The sequence below is a fragment of the Strigops habroptila genome, chromosome 7 (genome assembly GCF_004027225.2).
Source record: "Strigops habroptila isolate Jane chromosome 7, bStrHab1.2.pri, whole genome shotgun sequence".
NCBI classification, from domain to species: domain Eukaryota; kingdom Metazoa; phylum Chordata; class Aves; order Psittaciformes; family Psittacidae; genus Strigops; species Strigops habroptila.
Genome location: NC_044283.2, coordinates 38,724,954 through 38,743,603, shown reverse-complemented (window position 1 = coordinate 38,743,603; position 18,650 = coordinate 38,724,954).

Genomic DNA, 18,650 nt, shown 5'->3' with positions numbered 1-18,650 from the left:
TTGGTAGGTGGAGGGGGTCGCTGCCACCTGAGCAATCTCCTGTCTCCCAGCTCCTCACCAATCCTGCACAGCAACAGACCACACCAAAGGTTATATAAAGTCTTTACAGATTCATTCTCAAGGGTGTTTTTTGAGCTGTTTTGCTTCAGGGGCCCCTGTTTGTACCTCCTGATTACTGACCAGCTGTGGCTCCACCATTTTCATGTCAAGAAACCTGCATTTGCAACCTTCTAAGAAGACAGGACCTTGGCTTTCCAAGCACTGGGACATGCAACTGAAAGGAGACCTCACTAACCCAAAATCAGGTCAGTGACTAAACAGTTTGATGTTGGTAAGTCAAGTGTCAGTACCATAAGGGAACTGATGAAGTTACTTGCAGTTGTTGCTTAGACTAGAGAGCAAGAACTGTCTATTTAACTGTTTCTGAAATAGCAGCTAGGATAGGGAGAGGAGGGTGGGGAGACAAAATTGCAGTGTGGTCCCCTGAGAATGCAGACATTTTTGCTATAAAGAGCTTATGAATGTGGTAACAACAAAGCACACTAGCTAACTGGCACACAGATCTTGTATAACCATTGTCACAGGACTATAAAAAGATCATGTCACACTGCATTTGCTGGTTTCAGTTTATTTCTTCTAAACAGCATGCTACAAAATTAAGATCTGTACCCCAGCCTTTTAGGAGCTCTAACCTTTTTTCAAGGCTCTAACTGAAGAAGTTACAGCCTGACATATCTGCTTGCTGGCTGCTTGGCAAGAATGATGGTGCAATGTGAGCCTTGCAGAGCAAAGGCAAAATGGCATTGCTTCCCATCCCACATGGCAATCAGCATGCCTAGTGCTATTTGTATTGCTGCCATGCTCATTACTGTTTCTGCTGAGATAAGGAGAAGGTACTTTTTTTGCAGTATAGGCAGTACTAGCAGTCTCTTTGGCTGATAGGCAACATGGCATGGCCTAGGTGAGCAACAGGATTTTGCCTCTTCCCTCTTTCTGATCTAGCTTTTGCATTAAGAAAGGCAAAGTACTAGAAAAGCACGTTAGTTTAGGAGCTACCATATTCTAACTGTCAGCAAATCCAAAGCAAAAAACAGAAATTCCATGTCCTTTGTGCTAGTTACTTTTGGTACAGGGGATGTTGCTGAACTTTTGTTCCATGCAAAAAAATCTTTCTCTTGCATCAATCTTTCATCTGACCCATTACTGAGATAATCTTCAGCTAGCTTACTCTTAAAAGGCTGAAGCTGTGGTGGTTCTCAGGACAGACTTGACACTGCATATGTGATGAAACTAAAGAAAGCCTAGCCATCAATAATACTTTCAGTTCCCTGAGAGCTTCCATCAACGTAACCCTAGACTAAAATATTTCCCTTTCAAAGTGCATGTTTGAAGTAACGCAAACTAAACATTTTTCTGTTATTTGCTTGCCACAATATTCTTTGCTTGGTGTTTAAGCACAGTGGTTGGCATATGCAAATATTGCAGCTCATTTTTTAAAAAAGCACAAGTGTTATATCAGTAATAAAGAAAACAGTTTGCATTTCAGGTGAAGAGACAGTATATCACAAAATATTTACTCTACCCAGAAGACCAGCAATTTACAGACAATTTAACAGCAGTTTAAGACTTTTTTTTGTCAGTATGTGTATACATTTAAAGCTTACTGCTTTGTTTTTAACTAAGGTTTTCATTTGTGTGCTAAGTAGTTTTCTTTAAGTTAAAGGATTAGATCATGAGGGGCTGGTATGTTTTAATTGATATTCTTCCAAAAGCAGTAGTGATTTAGGTCTGAGTTTTTATAGTATGTGGCATGTAAGGAGTGTTTAGCTTTTTGTGGAGTTTTTATCTGGTTTTTTTTTAATAGATCTTAGTCTTTACTGGAGAGGGTTAACAGAAGCTCATAAGGGTCTCTTGGTCTCACCCTGTCCTGTGGGCAAAGCAAACAGACACAAGGGAGTTTTGTACTGCTGTCATCTGTGTTGCAGGCCTCTCTTTAAGCTTTATTGATCATAATGGCAACAGATGTGTGCAAGGACCAAATACGAGCTTAGTTGCGTGGAGATGTTCCCATAAGCAAGGCTAAACCCAAGGGAGGGTGCTTGTGCCCTCTGCAGTGCCAGATGATTTGTGACTCTGAATTGTTGTTGTACCTGTGGTGGGGGCAAGGAGTCCTCTAGTTCTTCATGAAATGCAGTTTACAGGGAGAATGCCTTTAACTGCTTGGCTTATCTCCAGCGAGATGGAGCTCATGGAGCTGCTGTAACTCCCCTTGCAGGGTATACCACCACTCATCGTACTGAAGCACATGCTCTCAAGCCATAGTGAAATTAATTAAGTATAGAAGAGCTCCTAAGATGGATCTTTTGCGTTACCAAATAAAAATATAAAAAAAGTAATTTGCTCCATAAACCATGTAGATACCTATCTGCAGCACAGGATGCCGTGTCAGATAGCTCAGGTAGCACATCTTGTGATACCTGAAGGCTTCACCTAGTTGCTGCCTTACTTGTGGCAGCGAAGCCTCAGAAGAAAGTCCCCAAACCTCTTGAGTGGAGCGAGGGCCCTAGCTTGCACTGCCATAGCAACAAAAGTGCTTCCTGCTGGAAAAGCCAGCTGAGTCCAGAGAAGATCCCCAGAGACCTTTAGAAACCTCGGGAAGCTTTAGCCTCAAAGAAAGAGGAAGAGGCGCAAGTCTGAAGCTGGAAAGACAAAACAGTTTGCCAGTGGGAAGGATCCAAAATTCACCAGAAAAATCTCCAGAGCCGCAAGAGCTGGCATCAGTATCTTTCATTTGGCTTCTCTTTTGCACTCTCCCACTCCAGCGCTTGGCAAAGCAGATGTAAAACATGGCACGCTGCTTGCGGGGATACTGATTACAGTATCAGATCTAGGATCCTCAGAGACAGCTTAATCCTACCACTTATGACAGGCTGAAATTGTGGGAACTGTTGGGTCCTTTTACTGGATCCAGGCACGATAATCCTCTCATTGGAAAGCTTTTCAAAGAATTACAGTTCTTGATGCACACTGTCATGCTTAAGGCTGTATATGATTGCAGGAGTTCGCTCTTGCATGCTTAAAGCATTTGTGTAACAATTCCATAAGCCTGTATAAGCTGTGTCTGATGATAAGTATTTTGAGAAGAAAAGCACTTTTTCCCCCCCCCCCCAAAGGTGTATTAAGGCTTCTGGGGTTAATATGGGGAAGAGGCTGAATGCACAGCAACAAACTGTGCAGCTGGGCTCACTGACCTGAAACGCTACATTAGCCAAGGAACAAAAGCCTAACCCTGGCCTCCTTTCCTCACCTCTCCTAAAGCAGCTATGCCAAGTACCATCACTGGGCAGCAAAATGAAGGGAAAACACCAACCCACACTTCCCCCCACCTCCTCATCTCTCTGTGTTTAAAGAGAATAAACTAAAAGGTACTGGATGGGAATGTGTATTAAGGTTTCAGCCACATCCTCAATACTGCAGCCTCCTCTACTCCCAATGCATACTAAGCAAGTAGGTCTTTCTGAATGCAGAAAACTTTTTCTTGAAAACAACCACTTTAAAATACCTACAGAACACACTTGGTGTTACAGTTGTATTACTAAGTAGTTAAGGATTTTTAAAATAATTATAAAAGCATAGATGTTACAAGGAAGAAATAGAGCTTAATTAAGAAAGAAGCCTTCTGAACACCTTAACAAGTGGAAATAGTCAAGTCTTAACTTTTCTTTCTGCTTTATCTTTCTACCTGTCATTCAGCTTTTCATGTCTATCTGCAATGCATAGTATTCTTGTAACCCTAACGCTTTCTAGGGTCTTTAAAAAGTCTGCAGCTAACATTTTAATTGGGGGTTTTTTTGGTCGTTGTTTTTTTTAAATTCAAGGAACAGTTAAATGCAATCAGTGACTATTGCCATCTTAATTATGGAAAAGCCAATACACTTACACAGCTTTGGGCAGCGTGAAGAACAGACCCAACACAAGCCTTTAGTACCTTAGTTATGACTTAGGTATATGTGTAACTTCATGATAACAGGGTCATGATAAAGTCACTAAAGTCCCATAATCCCTGAGGAAAGGGGAAGGCAAGTGAGGCCATGTGTGAAAACCTGTACTAGGTAGCTTTTTTTTTTCCCCTCCCTCCCTTACAGGAGACTTGCATAGCATTCTTATTCTCCAGTTATTTGTAATTATATTTTACATACCTCATTATTAACAGAATCAACTAGTTAACTGAAAAGCTGCAAATGGGGCAAAAACTCAGAACTCAAAATGTGGTATATGGAGGAAACTAGAATAACATGCTTTTTTGGGAGGCAAAGTGCTTCAGCACATGCTTTGATTAGCTCTGAAGAAAATAAGGGGCTGAGAGGTGGTTTAGTTGTGCTGGGGGAGGCAGGTGAAGGAGGAAGAGCAAGCAACCATATGTGACTGTGCCCTGGTTCACATCAGGGAGTGCTAACCTTGAGGTTCAGATTGATGGCTGTCCCGTGGCACCTGGGGAGAGCATACCCAGCAGCAGGTGTGGACAGAGGAGTACCAGGCTTAGCTCAGGCAATGCAAATACTCCAGGACTAATCAGTGGAATCGGTGAAGCCAAGCCACCTTGGCACAGCAAGCTAGCCAGCCAGTCGCATGGCACACTGGCATACCTGTGCTATGGCATCAGTGCAAGAGTGAACAAAGGCCTCCAAGCTTAGGCTCAGCAAGCCTAACCCAAATGACCAGGTCAAGCATACTGCAGGCAGTAATTAGACGCTAGGTAGGCTTACTTGTCATGAAACTTGATGTGAAATAATAATACAAAGTATAACAGACTGTGAAGTGTCAGGAACAATTGTGGCAACCAAGCCAGCCTGCAAAACCCAGGCATTTTAGATTAACATTGTAGGCATCGCTAACTTGAAAAATGTGGTACGTGTGTCTACCTTTTCAGATTGGACTGAAACTTTACATGAGATACCTACAAGTTGCTGCCACTTACCAGTGGAAATGTTAGGCAAAGAAAAAGAATGAGTTACCTGTTAAAGGAATGCGTAGTGCAAATATTTTATGCATACAAATGCTATGTGCAGACTGAAGGCAAATTGGACAAAAATGCAGAGCGTAGCAGCTGCTGCAAAGAATGACGCACCCTTAGGTTATGAAGTTGCATGTTAGGGGTAGATGTTCACAAGCTCCTCAAGCACAACAAGTGACTGGGAATAGGGTAACTGCATGGTAAAGGCTGTGTGCTCTGAGCACAGTGTTTACAAGCCAGCAACACAAAAACTGATTTTTTGAAGATCTTTTAACTCTAAAGAGTAAATCTTTGAAGCAGTGCAAGGGAGTCATGCACACAAATCTCATTATTCCAAAAGCTGCTTAGAAACTTTAGCCCTTAGAGTCAACATACCACAATGCATTCAGAACACAGTTTCAAAGAGTTACAAATGCTTCTAACAATTAGCTAATTAAAAAAAAAAAAAAAAAGGATTTAAAAGGAAAGAATTACAGAGGGGTTATATGTTAAGAAGGAGGTAATTGAAAGGGATTGAGAGGGTACAGTAGGAAGTGGATGTGGTTAAGGCATTTGCAAGATTAGTTGAAGAAAAGTCTGGTAAAACTGGAAGTAGGAAGCCAAATCCTGGGACAAAGGAATAGAGTTTCTTTGATGTATTTGGAACTGCATGATTTATACATAGTCAGCATCTGGCCTGTGGACCTGAAGAATGATTGGATAAAAATAGTGGTGGAAGCTTATTAAAATACAACCAGAAAAAGTAGTATATGGTATTTGATGCACAAAAGGTACTTATATTTTCAGAGATTAAATACCCAGTCAAAGGAACTGAACAGCTACAGGTACTACAGCCTCAGGGGTCTTAGGGAATTAAGCAACTTAACAGTAATGGAAGCTGTGACTTGCTATGCAAGCTGGTTTATTGAAAACAAAAATTGAAACAGGATTTATTACTGGTTTGGAGGTAGATTGCAAGTTTGAAACTCATTTTCAAATGTGTCCTCAAAGAAACAGGATAATATGAATGTTAAAACTTGGGGGGAGGGGGGGAGGACACACCCATGGCAGTTGGAGGTTATGAGGAAAGCTCTGGCATGCAAATGATATTGACTCAAATTAGTGCAGATACGCCTTTTGAAATGCCTGCAGGTTTTTTATAACTATAAAACATACTGAAACTTCTGGTAAGTAGGTTGTGTGTGCGTGCTTGAGGTCTCAACTTCTCGGATTAAGAGACTGTGTGTATGCAGACCATCTTGTAGGTGCTCTAGTAACAGACTGGACGAGTCTGTGCTAGGCACTGAGCAAACACGGGACAAAGATACACAGCAGACAGTGTACAGAGCAAAGACAGCAGAGAAAGATAAGTAAAGAGCCGAAACAGGAGAGCACAACAGTACCCAAACTTTGTATTCCCCTGCCGAGCTTGCAAAGCCCCTAGGATCTTTTTGCATTTCACATGCTGAAACTTCAAAATGAGAAGGCAAGGGAATCTCTGTCCTGACATTAAGCAGACTCAATTCTAAGATGACTCTTATTTCATTTTCATTGCTTCAGTGAGCCAGTGCCATGTTCAGAGCACTGTTAGCGTTGAGGAAGAATAGACAAGCACCAAGAGTTTCATGGCTGTAAAAATAAACACTGTCAGCAGGATACATAAAATAATGTATTGAATTTGAAACACAGCATCACAGGCGAATGAAGAAAACCAGTTGCATCTGCTAAGCATTTCTGGGCAGATCGATTTACATAATGTCATTCTGTAACTATACAACTTTATTTAAAAAGTCAGAACAGTACTGCAGGTCTGGGATAAGCAGCAATGGCCTTTATTATGTCAAAAGAAATGAACGAAAAAAAAAGCACCGTCTTTTTTTATCTCCATACAAAACACATCAGGGTGAACATACCCAGAACCCTTGAGCTTATGTTTAGTGCAAAGTTGGGTGTGTTCAGAGAACTACATGAAAATTTGCCAGCTTGGTTTATGCCACTTCTTTAGAAGCCAGGGTGTCGGCATATTTAATACGAGGACTGTTGTAATGATGGCATGTGCTGTTGTGCAGAGGTGAGGAACCTCAAAGTCATAAACTTGGAGAGGGTGCAGGTATTTGTTGAGGACTTTGCCTGTCAGAAGTTGAGAGCCGTTAATGAATTCGTCTGCCTATGAATTCATCTGCCTATTCTTTGTCTTTTATGCTAGGTCTCGGGATGCATCAGTGACAGACTGGTATTACCCTAAAGTGCTGGAGGCTTATTTGATCACTGTGAGAAGCTTCTCCCACGCCCGCAAGTAGCAGGGAGAAGGCTGCGACACCAGAAGCTTTAAAAAGGTGTGGCTTTTTCTTAGTCTATGTGGTGAGTGTAGGTGCTGATGTAAGTGCTGGTCCTCTCCATGCACCATGGGACAGGGTGAAACACTTGCCTTCATAATGGAGATTATTGTGGATAATTGAAGGGAGAGAATTATTCAACTGTACACAGATAATTGACCAGGAAACTGGAAATCCTGGTATCAAGGTTGGAGCCTGATGAGGAACTTGCGCTGTATAAAACAATCTTTTTTTTTTGGGGGGGGGTGGGGAGGTAGGGAGTGATGACAGACTAACGAAAGCGTGGTAGGAGGGAAGGAAGGATTTGGTGAAAGCTTGGAATGACCAGAGAGGACGCTGTTATCAGATGAAGCAATTTCTGGGAGGCATGCAATTAACTATTTTAATTTTTCAACAATTCAAGTTGTGCAGCCACTCATAAAAACTTAAAAGCTTTTTTGAAGATAATTGCATGCATTTTACATGTATTATATGCACTTACTCTTTCAGAGAGTGCATGTAATTGATCACTCCTGCCGAAGTTAATAGTGCATCTCTGTCTAGATTGCAAAGCAATAACTACTCATTTAATTAATGAAAATTACGCCTAACAGTCTAAAACCCAGATTCTAGTCACTTTTTAAGTTAAAGTCACTAATATGTTTTTTTGAATAACAACTTTGTGTTTTTCTGCTGTGTACAGGGCAATAACACTCCATGTTCAGAGCCCGTATAATCCACAAAAATAATTCCCAGTGCCCATCTATCTCTGTATCATCAAGCTGGTATCACGAAGACTATAGATAACTCCAGCAACCGTAACTTTCATTAATAGTCTACTTAAGGCTGATGAATTTGAGAGGCTGGTCAGAAAATAGTGGTGAAAATTTAGTAGCCTAGTGGACATTGCACATGATGGGGAATAACAAATTTAGAGAACATTTTGGTGTTTTTATATTGTTACCACCATTAAACTACCCTTAGTGCAATGTTTGATCTGGGTGATGAAGGACAAGAAGGGGTAACATCCATAAAGCAAAAGGAAAAATACACTAGAATCTCTCAGTAACGTACCCTGTCCCACACCATCAAGCTTATTTAATGCATAGCATTATTTAATGCATAGCATCAAGAAGCCTGTCACTGATTGAAACACTTATACCAATCTAGTTCATTCGTCAGCTCTGAACTGAGTTGCATGACCAGAATCCAGGCAGTCTACCTGCCTTAGTGCACACTATTACCACTTGTAGGACTTGAAATGTAGCCAAAAACGTGGGCCACAATGGAAAAGATTAGTGTCCCTCTCCTATGGTGAAGTCCTGTGTCATAGCAGGTGACCTTGGTGGAAGAGCAATATGAACTGTGAGGATTTACACTATCTCAGATTATTCTTACTATCACATCACCAGCCTGTGTGCATTTTTTACCTATCAAAATACATTGTTTTATTACCTCTCTGTGGGTTCACCCTAAAACATTAAGCACAAGATAGTGGAATTTGGCATTTTCACAGCATTGGCTATGGAATGAGATACATCTCTCTGTACTTTTACTGCAGGTGCACTCATGCTACGTCTAAGAAAATCTGCTTTCCTGCTTCTAATGTGATCTGAAATATAAGATGGCTTCTCAAACACAGTATGTAGATGTAAGGCATGTTAATATAGGTATCAGCTGACCCACAACCACACATTTGAAGGGCAGGTAAATCTCAGCTTAGGCAGAACTCATGGTTGATACTGATTTGACTATTTCTCAAATGAAATTTAAAAAGAGAAATTTTTCAATATGGATTTTTTTAATGTGTGGATATCAAGCATTTATGAATAGCTTTAGTAATCAACTCACATAGGAAAGAAAAACAAGTATGTGAAAAGTCTGCATCCTATTTACATTTGTAATATTTCATAATTCTTAAGGTATCAGCAGAAGCATTTTAATGAGGGTTTCGACAACAGTGCTATACCAAATGTAAGGGAAATCCTTTTGGTGTTTAATTAAAGGAGATTGTAAGGACATAATTTGAAAAGATGAGGGTGGGGTTAAAAAAGATACCTCACCCACTAGAAAAATGTCCACGCCGCTCTTGGCCTATGCTTAAGTGCCTATTAATAGATCTCCAATAACAGGTATTTCTTGTCCTGCAAGTGGTAAGTTGTCTTGTCTTCTAGTACTTTACCATCGGGTACAAAAAAATCATCTGGCCTAGTGCATACTAGACTAATGCATGTTTATAGAGCACTGATTTAAAAAGTCACAATACTTTGCCCTCAGGATGCAAACGTGGTAGTGCTTGAGACACCCAGCAACTTGCATAAATGCATATAAATTTAGCAATGCCAATTGATGCTCTATTTTTAGTACTGTGATTCTGTATATCACTGTTGTGATACACAGAACATGGATGCAGTGTATCCCTAATTCAGTAAGTTTGCTGGATTGTTTTTCAGTGGTCAGCAGTTGTGTATCCACTGCTCCATGGTGAAGCTCATCTTGATTTAAGTACCTCCTACGCTGATGTGTTTCTGCAAACTGTTTATGTAATTCTAACAATACCACAGAAGACTGCAGACTGCAGTTTAAAGTGTACAAATACAATTTAGCCCCTTAACTTATCCTGCTCTGCAGCAGGATTTTAAGTGGAGTTCTTATTTTATTTTGCAGATCTGTATTTTCTGATCTTAGTTTGATTAAACACCTTGTATTCACATTTGGCTTAGAAAGAGAAAAAAAAAAATATGGTTCTTTTGAATAGCAGCATCAAATTTAGAGCTGAGAAAGCCGTAGCTAGTAATTTTTATCCTAAAAACAATTTGGGGTGAAATCTTGGCTCTATTTAAATCAGTGGCAATGTTCCACTAATCTCAAATTAAGGTGTTCACCCTACTAAATACTTTATATCCTAAGGGCTCTCTAAGTTGTTGCACAAACATTATGTAGTTACATGAGGAAAAAAAAACCCACACCCATTTGCCTTTAGAAAAGGGAAATTCCTCACCTAAGGTAAAAATCTTTGCTGCCAGGTTTTCATGGGAGAAGCTGACAGAGGTAATCCAGCAGTGATGAAATATTGTGGGATTAATTAGACTTGACCTAGATACAAGCAAGAGAGTATCGGGGCTGACCTAAATGTTGCAAGGAACAGCGCCTCTTTGACACCAAAGGCTGAGCAAGGCAAGTTTGAAGAGAGCGTTTGGATATAAGCCTGAAAGACAAGCAAGTTGTTACATTAATTTTTATTCATATTATTATTTAAATTTAAAATGTATTGAAGACATGATTTAGCTTCCTGTGTCTTGTAGGTTAGTAAGAAGTCAAGCAGGTTTTCCAAGCGCTTAGTCAAGAGTCTACAAAAGCACTGCTGTGGATCACCATACTTTAACAGAATATGAAGTTTTCCTGTTGCTTCTACTTTGTCCTAAAACACCATTTTGGGGGGGGGGGGGGAGGAAGAGAGGAGAAAGAGAGGAAAAAAAACCCAAACCAATTCATCACACACATGCTGTGTTCATTTTTATATATATACAAATATGTCACAGTTGTTGATAGTAAATGAGGAATGGAATAAACTTCACTTTGGCCTGTGGTTTACAGGAGCAGCTTTCATTTGTCAAAGTGTCAGTGATTCTTCAATTTAATTTGAAATATTGTCAATTGCCATAGTCTTCTGCTCTATAAGCATGCTTTTCAAGTCACAACCAGTGAAATTAATGGATTTTTTTTTTTTGTAAGGGCAGAACTCTAAGTTAATCTTTTCTCACTTACTCTGTAAACTCCAAGTAACTTCTAAACTTAAAGGATGTCCCTGAGTTGATCAAAATATTCAGAACAAAGATTTAGTTAAGCCAATATTAAAATGAAAATACAGTATAGAAATCTGCTTTCTGCTAATTGCAGTGAATTTTAGACAATTTTTTGTTGAATGGGAATACTCAGCCCACTAGTTTTTAAGTCACTGAAGTTCTACATTAGAAAAAGGGGTTTGAGTGGCAGTGAATTGAGAGGTCTGAAAACCTGCAGTATTTGAAGATGGATGAGATCCTGCCATTGTCACTATTACTTGTCACAGGTGACTAAAAAGCAGCGGAGTTCAGCTTGCCAAGTTGATGACTTTATTACAGTTCTTCACCTTTATTTCGAAGTCTTTTTGACAGGTCTAGGAATTTTTTCTCTGAAGTTGGTTGGGTTTTGGGTGGGTGGTTTTTTTTGGCTTAGCTTTCAGTTTGGGAGAATGATGGAGAACATTTTAAAAAAAAGCTGAAAGGAGTATCTATCTTGATACTTGAGTTAAAACCGTACAAGTTGGGAATCACTTAATTCATATCAAATAAGGATATCTGTATGTAACTTTGGACCAGAGAAAACGGAGAAACTACCACAAAATGATGCATCTGCATGTTGTACTAAAGCCCATATGAAATCCATTTCATTATGATTATATTTAGCAAAAGACTTGAATGTGTGCAGTGTTATGGTCCAACAGCTGCTATTGCCTGCAATTCCACAAGCAATTCCCACAAAATATGTCTTTTACAACAGAATCATTTCATTGAATTACTAATCAATACAACTTGGTGTCAGACCATACATGATAGAAATAACCTACTGTTTAAGAATTTCTCTCCAAATAGCAGCTCATCTGCTGGTAATATCAAACTTAGAACTTAGGAAATCTGAAAGAAGTAAGAAAGCTTGGAGCTGTCTGGCAATGCTTTTATGATTCATTGCTACTAAGACTCTCAACTTCCAGTCATCAATTTGTGACGGAGGCTTTATCCTGAAAACTTTAAATGACTAATGGCAATAGTCTTGCTGTCATTTTCTGTTACAGAGACCTTCCCCATTCTCCAAGCATCCAGGGACACCAGTCTGAAAATCAGGCCAGCTGATCTCTGTGATGTTGCTCAGTTTCTACCATTTCAATATTAATGTATAAGCCTATCTACTGGACTGGGCTTTTCCAGTAATTATTAATTTACCTTTTACTTATTTATGTACAACGAGGCAGATGACACTTTCTGAACTAGTACTTTGCACACTTACCCTGTGACTAAGGAACAACAAATGATACTTGTTTTAGGGACTAGTAACTGTTGCACGTCCATGCTTTTCTATATAACAGTCTCAAGTGTCTTTTTTTTATTTGTGAAACTTCATAGGGTTTGATCTTGTTCAGGTTTGACACGCTGGCTTTATTGAACTTAGCAAATGCTTTATAAGTGTTTATTATGTTCAGTAGTTAGGTTTTGTTTCATTTTGAGCAACATAGCAGAAAATATCCAGAAGAAAAAACTGTCAAAGTTATTGAAGTTTTACAGCCAGTATAGCAAGTATGATACTGAATCCATAATTCCCAAGTTACCAGTTATTTGTTAGACTATCAACACTTTATCACTAAATAGTAAAAGTCCAGAAATCTGAAAATCTCGTTAATTTATAGTTGTGAAATTTTCCATTTTGTACCTCAAATGCACTGCAGATCTTGTTCAGCCTGACAATTTCATCAAATTAACTCCACTAATATACTGTATTTTAAAAGTTTTCTGGAAAAGTAAATCAGCATCTGAAATGTGGGTGGTTACACCACTTTCTTTTTCCTTTTTTTTTTTTTTTTTTTTCAGAGTAGCAGAAATTGCAGCAACCTATTTCAATTTTCTCTGCCCTAGATTCCGGAAATGATGCAAGTTAATTTCTGTTCATACTCAGAAATATGATACCTTGGAAAAGGATATTTTCTGGATCTGACCTGATTACTTCTACTTACATCTGGCTCAAAATACAGGTGAGAGTTCCTACAAACAAACAAAAAAAAAAAAAAAAAAAAGAAAAATAGACATTTAAAATATTTTTTACTTTTAAAATGGCAAAACCACACTTAGAATCAATCCAATCCTCTTCAATGAAACACCCACATAACAGACCATCCCATCCACTATTTTAATGAGATCTAAATCTGTCAAGGATTGTCAACACTCATCATAGTGTGAATGTTTTGACGACTTGCAAATCTGAAAGAAGTTAAATTTCTTTAGACGAAAGCGGTATTAATAATACAACATTGCTCACAAACATTGATTGGTACTCAGTACCAAAAAGGGCAGCTGAAAAAAAAACAGCTTCTTACATTCCAGTCTTCAGAACATGGGTACAATCCAGACCAGTATGAAATAATGAGCTCATTTACTGTTGTGTGGGAAAAGAGAAGAGTAGCTAGAGGTGGTATAGCAGGAGGAAAACAAAATAAGTAGGCTTGACAGGACTATGGGGGCTAAATGTAATGACAGGAACTTCATAACATGTTCTTCATAAAAATGACAGGAAAAGCAAAAGAGGCAAACTGCACTCTGCCAAAAGCATCCATTCAAATCCTGAAATACTGAAGGATCATTTTCGGTAGGACACACACTGCTAAACCTCTGGTTTAAAAAAAAATAAAAACAGGATAAAAGAGAATTACAAGAGGAATGGTACTGAGGGCTAGAGATTATGAACACAAAACAATGAAGATGAAGCACATCACAGCTTAGTTTGCAAAAGTCCATATTAAGTATTACTGAGAGTCAAGTGTTACTTATTTGATTAAAGCACTTTTAAAACAACCCCAGAAATTAAGAAGAATTTAAAATCCTGTGATTCCTTTTTGTCAACTCTGAGGCTAAATATACACACATTGTAAATATTTAGGGCATGGCTTTATCTCCATTGTAGTATCATCTCATTAATCCAGAATCTCACTGCAAATCCTTCAATGCTGGGGACAATGTCAGAAGGGAGAATGAGCCTGTTTAATGTAAATTGAGGTAGATCTGTCCAGGCTTCTCCAGCCACATGTTGAGTTTCTACCTTCTCAGATGCAAACTAGGGAAGGAGTATCTTGGATTCCACCTGGACCCCCTCAGGACTTCAGTGGGCAGCACTAGCAGATCTGCTGTAGTGCTAATACACAAGAGTTTTCCATAAGTGTCAATGGCCAGCTTGCCCTAGGTCCAAAGTAGCAATATGGAAAACTGCATCAGCTTTGTTCAGAGATGACTGCCCAAATGCAAATGACCTTAGAAGGGCTGGCACTGGAGTAAAGAAGGTCAGAAGAGGTGGGAAAAGGGAGCTCATGGAGCTGGAAGTTTTCATTGGAGCAGAGGTGTTGCTTATGTTGAGGGTATTCAGTTTAGGAAAGCAAGTTACTCTCTGCCAGCTGGCATTTTTCAGCATGTTCTTCTTTAATCAAAGCACAATCAACTTTGCTGTTATGTGAAGCCTGGAGTATATTGTGTAGTGAAATACTGCATTAAATGAAGTGTTGGTAGTTAAATCTGGAAACTTCTAAGAAAGTGAAATTGCTTGAGGTCTACAATCCATTTGTCGTGGTTTAACTCCAGCTGGCAACTAAGCACCACTCAGCCACTTGCTCACTCCCCTCCAGTTCAATGGGGGAGAGAATCAGAAGGGTAAAAGTGAGAAGACCCATGAGTTGAGATAAAGACAGTTTAACAGGTAAAGCAAAAGTCACACATGCAAGCAAAGCAAAAAAGGGAATTAATTCACTACTTCCCATGGTCAGGGAGGTGTTCTGGTCAGCCATCTCCAGGAAAGCAGGGCTCCATCATGTGTAATAGTTACTTGGAAAGACAAATGCCATCACTCCAAACATCCCCTCGTTCCTTCTTCCTCCAACTTCATATGCTGAGCATGGCACCATATGGTATGAAACATCCCCCTGGCCAGTTATGGTCAGCTGTCCTGGCTGTCCCCTCCCAGCTTCTTGTGCACCGACAGCCTCCTCGCTGGTGGGGTGGGGTGAGAAGCACTAAAGGCCTTGACTCAATGTAAGCACTGCTCAGCAGTAACTGAAACATCAGTGTGTTATCAACATTGTTTCCAGGACAAATCCAAACCATAGCCCACAGCAGCTACTATGTAGAATATTAACTCTACCCCAGCCAAAACTAGCACACCATTCTAATTTCAAATAACCTATTTACATGAAAAAAACAACAAACAACCCCTTGTGTTTCGTGCTCACTGCACTCAGTAGAAAGAGAAATTGGTCTCTGACTTCCAGATTTTACAAAGGAGACCTATATGTTGACAGAAAATAACCTGCAGGTGAGCAAACGTACCGTGAACGCCTTACAGCAGCTTTGTTGTATTATAGAACTTTGTACTACATGACTTTCATCTTAATAGGTACAAAAGTCTATAGGAATTTCCTTTCAAACATTGCACTAATGAGCAAGCAGAGTACTTTATTCTGGTCAAATATTCAGGACAAGAGTTAAGAGGCATATCCAGATCGTGGTGCTTCTCTCCAGTGCGAGCAGTTGCATCAGATTTTGACATCTGCTAGTGACCCTACTCCAGACACCATCCCCCAAATCCCCAGCAATAAGGCAACTGCCCGGCTTAGGGGATTGGTAATAGGATACTTCACCTCCAGGTCATCGTAGGTCTCTAGTTCAAGAGCAGCAAGGCTTTGTAAAGACTTAAAACACCATTGAATATTTGTTTGGAGGCTTATGGATAAGTGAACATATGATTTCTGTGCAGCAAGCAGTAGACATGTCCACATAGAGATACAAATATTATGACAGTTGCCAGTCTGTTAGAAACATTTGAATGACTGTATATCAGTCTGACAAAGGTTGATTAACTCCCTAATAACAGTGGGGATTGTGTCTTGTTTAAGTGCTGGTTGGGTAGTAAAAAGCATCATGGTTTCTACAGTATTTTGCAACTGAGAGAGGCAAAAATCCGTGTTTAACCCTTCCTCTCCCCTATCCAGGTTGTAAAAGACTTTGAAAGTGGTTTTGAATGTTACTGGAGGCAATCCAAAGCCAATTTTAATTTGAGTTTTCTGTCTTAGCCAGTATGAATTCAGCAAGATCTAAAATATCTTCTGCAGGTCTTTTTAGGCACTTTACTACGTAGGGAAAACTGCAAGTGCAGAATTTGAAACTTCCGCACATCCTTAATGAGGATAAAACTGGGGAAAAACCTACTTCCAAGGTCAGTAATAACTTAATGCTTCTACAGCCAGACTGTATGGCCTGTGTGTGAGGGAAAAAGGTGGATGATGCTCCCTATTGTGAGGGGACCAGAGCAGGCAGGTGTAACAGTAAAACAGAAGTATGATGCTTTCTCCAATCTGCTGTCAGGGATAGTTCCAGAAGGGAGAGGGGCTGACTGGCATGAATACCCTGTCCATTGGCCCGTTCTGCCTCCCAGTGGGCATCGAATCCTCTTTCGGAGGAAAAGAGAGGGTTTTTTTAAATGTACAGAAACCACTGCTCTCAGACAACTAATGCGGAAATTCACTGACAGTGAAACTTTTGCTGTCTAAAAACAAAACAGAACAAAACTCTTGGATTTTGTACAGTGTACAGCACTCTGTGATGATCTCAGATGCATGGTTCACCCATGGGTTTCTGCAGAACATAAGACTTCATTAAAAAAAAAAAAAGTTTCTGCAGGCAGCCTTATAAATGTGAATTCACATCGTATCAACTTGCACGCAGAGGGCTCTGTCCCTGTCGCTCTCAGCTTTGACAAGCAGCAGCAGGGTGGTATCACACCACTTGGCTGCAGCTAGTTTTACAGAGCCCTCTGTGCAGTGCTAAAGGTAACTTATTTTTTCTTCTTACTCTCTTGAGTGTGCTCACAGCACCAGCACAGGACAGTGAAAAGGGATCTCAAAAATGAACAACAAAACAATAGGAGGAAAGAGCACCTTTTGCTGCAGTAAGGTCTCCAGAAAGCAGTGAAAAGAAGAGTTGTGAGGAACATTTCCATACCTTTTGACAGCCTACAGAGCTTCACGGTCTGTAGCCCCAACTTGCCTTTTCCTACCAGGCTCGCTGAGCCAAGGGGTCTGCTCAGAGCCGGGCACCTCAACCCTATGCTTTTCCTAGCCAAAAAAACCCCTCAATCCCTCCCAGACTTGTGCAGGTGCTGTTATCTACCTGAGAACAGTCACGTAAATCTTTGTGCTGGGTTGTTTGTGTGGTTACTGCAATCTAAAACAGGGAGGTGGCTTTGGAGAAAACAACTCTGGGGACCCATGGAAGTCACAGGGCTGTGCAAACTCTCCGAAGGATTAGAGCTGTTGCCCGTGCTTTGAACCTCGTGTTTGTCTACGTCTCAACCTGTGCTCTTAAAGAATGGGGAGGGGAGGGAGGTGGCAGATCATATAGTGCTGTAGCACAAGTTATATGAATAAACAAAGACTTCTGTATCTAGGTGTGTCCAACTACAAAAGTCACTTAGGTATGGGGTTGGGGTTTGGGTTTTTTTTTTTCTCCAACATGATCCTGTTCAGGGTGTAATATACTGTTTTATTTCTACAGTGCTAATCATTGAAGTTAACACTCAAAGTCCTTGGATCTGATATCCTCCCAGTGCACACAAGAAATAGATCTGAAAAACATCAAAGCAAGCAGATAGCACTGAATACACGGAAAAGGCAAAAGTATTACATTGGAAGTACTGTTCTTGCTTCACTCTGCTTTGTGGAGAGCTCACATTATCGGGTTTGCATGTGTGCGTGCATGTGCGAGACTCCTTCAAAGGAGGAAACAGGATGCCTAACTTTTAGTGCGGAAAATTAGTAACAAACTACGTGCAAGATAAGGACTGATAACATCTCTGTAATCTCGTACTTAATCTGCTACCCTCAAGAAAAATTTGTTGACTTTTCGGTGTTAGTCTGCCCAGGCTGCAAACAATAACTAATGGGCCTGTGTTACCCTGTGACAACCACTGGAGCTAAGCGTTCGCACCTCGATTTTTGCAAGTCGGCACCCGGAGCGGAGCTGCCCACCCGGCTGCCTAAGAAAAGCCAACCCCCGACTCGAGCTCTCCCATTCCGTCCCATTATTCCGGGCGGGGTGCAGGCGCCGTTAACCCCACGGCAGCGCGGCCGGAGCAGGTGCAGCGGGAGCGCACGCCCGCTGCTGCCGCCGGGGCGGGAGCGGGGTGCCGGGGCGGCCACGTGGAACCGCGGCTCCCGCGGCGGCTACTTCCTGCTCCGCATCGCCCCAGCCGCTGTGCGCAGCGGGGAGGCAGCAGTCAGGCGCGCAGTCCGCAGCGGGGGAGCCTACCGGAGAGCAGGGGGAGGGAGGAAAAGAGGGGCGAAACAGAGAAGAGAAAAAACCCAGAAAGTTTGTACGCGCGGCGGTGGCAGGGGGGAGCCTCCGCGGGCGGGCGGCTGCCGGAGAGCAGCGACGGCCGGGGAAGGAGGGGGAGAGGAGGCGGCGGTGGGGCCGCGGGGGGCGGAAGCCCGCCGGTGCGCGGGGCCGGGCGCTGCGTGCGCGGTGGCAGGAGGGAGAGGGCGGGCGGGAGGGAGG